The sequence below is a fragment of the Adiantum capillus-veneris genome, chromosome 8, assembly GCF_014529385.1.
Source record: "Adiantum capillus-veneris isolate H3 chromosome 8, ASM1452938v2, whole genome shotgun sequence".
NCBI classification, from domain to species: Eukaryota; Viridiplantae; Streptophyta; class Polypodiopsida; order Polypodiales; family Pteridaceae; genus Adiantum; species Adiantum capillus-veneris.
Window position 1 is genome coordinate 45911600 of NC_140938.1, and position 5793 is coordinate 45917392.

Sequence of the window (5793 nt, forward strand, 5' to 3'; positions counted from 1 at the left end):
GTGGGCTGAAAATTTTAGCATATATATGTGCATACGCTGAGAACATCTTGTAAATTTATGCACTCTTGTGGACTCTAAAGGTTTGAGAGTGGATTCATCACAAGTTATGTGCATTGACTTGTGCGCTTCGGCAGATTTTGGAAAGTGTGGTGCATGGATTTGTAGAGAGTTTTGCAAGCATTTCTAGCATGATTGTGAGCTTGATTTTCAGCTGATTTGGATGCTCATTTTATACACATTTGGTGCATGCTTGACGCTTGTTTGTATTGCCTTGTGTGCGCTTTTCGGCGGATGATATTCTTTGCCTTGCAATGGCATATGTGGAGTGATTTTCAGTTGTTGTCAATTTCTGCCATATTTTGGTCGGTTTGCATCCAGGTTTATGCTAGTATATGCCTTGCTTGTAGAGTGTGGTTGATGCACTTTGTGTTTTGGATTACAAGATTGTTTTCTAGGTTCAAGGAGTTGAGACTTTGGGCCAGCTCATGTATGCTTGAGTGCAGATGTTACGCATGATTTGCTCATGGTTTTGAGCATGTTTATGGCATGTACGGTTTTCATGGTTAGATAGCCAAATGGCATGTATGGTTTTCATGGTTAGAAAGCCAAGACACTGTCAAAACTCTGACAGAGTTTTCTTGTGATTTTATTTGTTTATGCGCATGGCGTGTAGTCGTGTTTGATTGCATTTGGCACTCAGTGATTGCTTTGCCATAGTGCTTCGGCATCACATTGTGAGAGTGTTTGCTCACAGGATTATGTCATTTGACATATATGCGGTAATCTCTTCAGAAGGGAGATTGTTGATGATAGATTCATCGATTATCGCATAGTGCTGTTTGATTCGAGCGGAATTTTTGGCATCATTTGAGCGATTTGCCTCACTTGTTTTGTTACATTGATCGCCATATTTTCTGGCAGTTCCCTTGGACAGATTATGTTATATTTTGACAGTACTTGGTGTGTGAGTTAGTCAGGCTTTCGCTATTCAGTTGATCGATTTGTGCTTGATCTTATCACAGGTTATCACCATGAATTTGGCATGTACATCATTGTCAGGGTTTATGCTTTTTCATACGAAGTTTGATGGTTCAAACTTTGAGCATTGGAAAGCATGTATGCATGATGTATTGACTCAATTGAGCCAAGTGTTGCCATTACAGGGCCTGGAGGCTAGGCCAGAGTCAATAATAGTTTCGATTGTTGTAAGAAAAATTCTTCATAGCCATGATCATTCTATGCCCAAGAGCATAGCTAGTAAGAAAAAAAAAAAAAAAAAAAGTTTCGATTGTTGTAAGAAAAATTCTTCATAGCCATGTTCATTTTATGCCCAAGAGAATAGTTAGGGCTCTGATACCATTGCAATAGTCAAGACCATAGCGGTCCCATATAAGAACACATAAAGCATATATGAAATACCAATTGCACATAACTATCAACCTTGGCACAACATCCATGATAGAGCATGAGGTAGAGAGTGAAGGAGAGCATGAGAGCGCTTATGTGGACACCTCCTAGACTGGAGTGCTACCCCTATATGAGAGAGAGAGAGAGAGAGAGAGAGAGAGAGAGAGAGACCAGGGAAGAGAGGAGAGAGGAAGAGGCATAGAGGTCGTTGCCAGAGCACTTTGATTTGCACAACGACAGTAATTGCTTTGAGATGTGTGGATTCTGGATTGCATGACTTAGGCCAGTAATAGGACAATGTTGATGTTGTCGAGTACTTTGTGAAACCCTAGATGCCCAAATATGTAGTACTGAATGTAAAGTTTGTCAAACTGTTTGGGTATGTGGATTCTTGCAAGGTGGTCTTGTTTGACGCAGTACATGATGTGATCCTAACAATCTGCTGTAAGCTCCTAACAATCTCTTGTATCTTGTTGAAATTGTTGTAAGGTTCTAAGTACTGCCTGTTGTATATGCTCTACCCGTGATTAGCCATCGATGACATAATTAGTGATGCCCTTTCAATAGTTGAGCACTAGCAAAGCTATTCCTCATCATTCGCCTAGGCTTGAGAGATGCACCCATTGCTATGTAACTGCTGTTGTGTACAGCCTTTTCTGGGATTGGCGGCGGCCATTGTAGGGTATTGCCCCGTTGCCAACAATGCAATAGGCCTTGGGGGCATCTGCCAAGGATCAAAGTTATGCAACAACGCTAAGTACATCCCACCAGGGCATCCCGAGCATGCCTCCGTGCTGGCAATAGCATCGGCTGAGAGGAGCTAGTAGGCAAGGCAAATCTGAATCCAACACACGCTTTCTAAGCGTAGAGACAAACACCACAAAAAGTCCTTCCTCACCTGATCAAAGTCATGCAACTCCCACGAGGGCATCTCGACCATACCTCCCTGCTTGCAATAGCTTCGGCTGAGAAGAGCTAGTGAATCCAACACACACTAGACCAATCTCTAAGCGTAGAGACAATGCACCACAAAAAGTCCTTCCTCACCTGATCAGTTTAGTAATCCAACAGGATACTAGGGGACCCTCTAGTCATCTCATTCATGACATCCAGGGGGCTTCTCGTCGAGACCCTCTCATTGATGAGCTCCCAAATATGCATGCTCAGGAGAAAGCTGCATCAAGCAATTGGACCAGACAATCCTCTCCCCAAAGCATGTAAATTCTAACATAAAAAGTACAACACTTCAAGCAATCAATTAAAAGAAGCAGATCGGACTTCTCCTTGAGGGATTCAGCAACGCTCCACAAGCATTCATGGTGTTTGCCTTTGATTGTTGAGAGAGTAGGCAATTACAGCAGTGTCTTGAGGTATGCCCCATGTGGAAAGGACAAAGAAGATCACGTGCAAAGTAAGGGCGTGCCTCCAAATCAGATCATGAACACTTGCATCTAGTCCCTACTGCACAGCAACGGCACAGCATCTTGATAGCTTAGTGGAGGGTCAACAGGCTGCCTGAGGAAGACGATGGTGCATGATGTAACTTCAAAATGGAAGATTGAGAGGGGCCCCCTCGCAGAGGAGGAAGCCCTTGCCAAAAATTCAGAGTATGGTGCTTCATCTGGGCCGAGCACACGGTATTCTTTAGTAAAAGGCGAAAGAATAGTTCGCTCTGTGCTCAACCCGCACCTTAACCCAGGAAGGAGCAGGCCTCAGCCTTAGTGGTGCAACAACCTTGCGCCCCCCGCATGTGGGATATTATAGACAGCACCACGTCCACTTGCCCGCATGCTGGATATGATGGACAATACCACGAGCATGCTGTGCACCCTTCTCTTCCCCTTCATTTGCACCCCTCAAGAATGCTCACATGCCACACATCAAACCCTCACTTCACATTTGTTCAAAGCAACCCATAGCTTCTTGGCCCTACCCAAAAATCATTCTCAGTTGTGTCTTATTATTCTCATAAATTTCACTACCATATGTCAGCACAGCCGCATGACTCTAGTACGCTCTACACACTTCCCTACATCTCTTCACAATCTTTTCCCTTGTCAATATCTCCTATTTGGCCCGTATTCTATATCCCTCACCATGATATGGTATTGATGACTGTGAACACACTTCGGACCATTGGGGCACTTGCGTGTGCATTCCTGTAATCCCATCTCCAACATTTGTTATCAGAGTAGACTTTGCAATTCTTCTTCTTCCCCACATTTTTGTACATCTTGCACTCCCATTTCCAACATTTGGTACCATCGCAAACTTCCATATCCCGAGCAGCATTGCCAACACCCTCCTGGTTCACTTTCTCATATCATAGTGATATTTGATGAGCATTTTCATGGGGATAAGAACTTTGGAAGGGCTCATAGAGGTCTCTATTTCCAAAATTTTAATGTAGGCTCTATCATTCTTAACCTCTTTACTTAACATGCGGTATCAACACTTCCATTAGTCTAGGTTTGGATCTTGAAGGCTAGTTGCATGGGCATACACTCCCCATGCTACGTCACCCAAACTATCTCTTTCTTGCTTGGATGGTTGCTATTCATACCTCTTGCATTGCATTTTTAGGTTTCGTTTTCGCATAATAAGCCTTGGATTGATTGTTGGATGTGTGAGCATTGGATCCCAGTTTTGTAGCCTCAATTTCGAGCCCACCGTAGCCCCAGTTCTCTGCAAAATTTTGCGTGTGCAAATAATGCCTGACCATATGAGCCCCCTCATGCCCTATTTGGACCTTATTTGAGCTCCCATAGCTCTCGGGGTTTGTAGAGTCGATTTCAAATAATCTTGCGTGTGTTGTTTCAACAACGTAACGAGAAAGGAAGCTTCACTTACGAAAGAAGATGCTCTATTCTCTGGGGGGCAATTGATTTTGGGTTCAACTCTTGCTTACTGTAGGGTGGTCTACGTTTGCAGGTTCTTTTGCTTTTACAGGTCCTTTGCATTGCAGGAGTTTGCATCCAAAGAGCTCGGATTGAGCTTGTTAGTTCTCTTGTTTTGTGCAATATAAGGTTTGCTCTCGGTGAAGAGAGTGTGGGCTGAAAATTTCAGCAAATTTATGCGCATACGCTCAGAACATCTTGTAAATGTATGCACTCTTGTGGACTCTAAAGATTCAAGAGTGGATTCATCACAAGTTATGTGCATTGACTTGTGCCCTTCGGCAGATTTTGGAAAGTGTGGTGCATGGATTTGCAGAGAGTTTTGCAAGCATTTCTAGCATGATTGTGAGCTGGATTTTCAGCTGATTTGGATGCTCATTTGATACACATTTGGTGCATGCTTGACGCTTGTTTGTATTGCCTTGTGTGCGCTTTTCAACGGATGATATTCTTTGCCTTGCAATGGCATATGTGGAGTGATTTTCAGTTGTCAATTTCTGCCATATTTTGGTTGGTTTGCATCCAGGTTTTTGCTAGTATATGCCTTGCTTGTAGAGTGTGGTTGATGCACTTTGTGTTTCGGATTACAAGATTGTTTTCTAAGTTCAAGGAGTTGAGACTTTGGGGCAACTCATGTATGCTTGAGTGCAGATGTTACGCATGATTTGCTCATGGTTTTCAGCTAGTTTATGGCATGTATGGTTTTTATGGTTAGATAGCCAAGACACTGTCAAAACTCTGACGGATTTTTCTTGTGATTTTATTTGTTTATGCGCATGGTGTGTAGTCGATTTTGATTGCATTTGGCACTCAGCGGTTGCTTTGCCATAGTGTTTTTGCATCACATTGTGAGAGTGTTTGCTCACAAGGTTATGTCCTTTGACATATATGCGGTAATTTCTTCAGAAGAGAGATTGTTGATGATAGATTCATTGGAGAGTGGATTCATCACAAGCTATGTTCATTGACTTGTGCCCTTGAGTAGATTTCGAAAAGTGTGGTGCATGGATTTGCAGAGAGTTTTGCAATCATTTCTAGCATGATTGTGAGCTAGATTTTCCTCTGATTTGGATGATCATTTGATACACATTTGGTGCATGCTTGATACTTGTTTGGATTGCCATGTGGATGCACATGATGTGCGCTTTTTGACGGATAATTTTCTTTGCCTCGCAATGGAATATGTGGGCTAATTTTCAGTTGTTTTGAGCATCAATTTGTGCCATATTTTAGTTGGTTTGCATCTAGGTTTATGCTAGTATATGCCTTGCTTGTAGAGTGTGGTTGATGCACTTTGTGTTTCGGATTACAATATTGTGTTCTAGGTTCTAGGAGTTGAGACTTTGGGGCAGCTCATGTATGCTTGAGTACAGATTTGACACATGATTTGCTCATGGTTTTTAGCATGTTTATGGCATGTATGGTTTTTATGGTTAGATAGCCAAGACACTGTCAAAACTCTGACGGAAATTTCTTGTGATTTTATTTG

General features: G+C 42.5%; 1 non-coding gene across 1 annotated transcript; it reads right to left on the bottom strand.

The window, feature by feature from the left end:
* Window positions 1-2975: 2975 nt before the first annotated feature.
* LOC147452064 (U5 spliceosomal RNA) lies at window positions 2976-3099 on the bottom strand. Its single transcript, XR_015189044.1, has one exon. It is a non-coding gene; the product is annotated as a U5 spliceosomal RNA (small nuclear RNA).
* Window positions 3100-5793: the final 2694 nt, after the last annotated feature.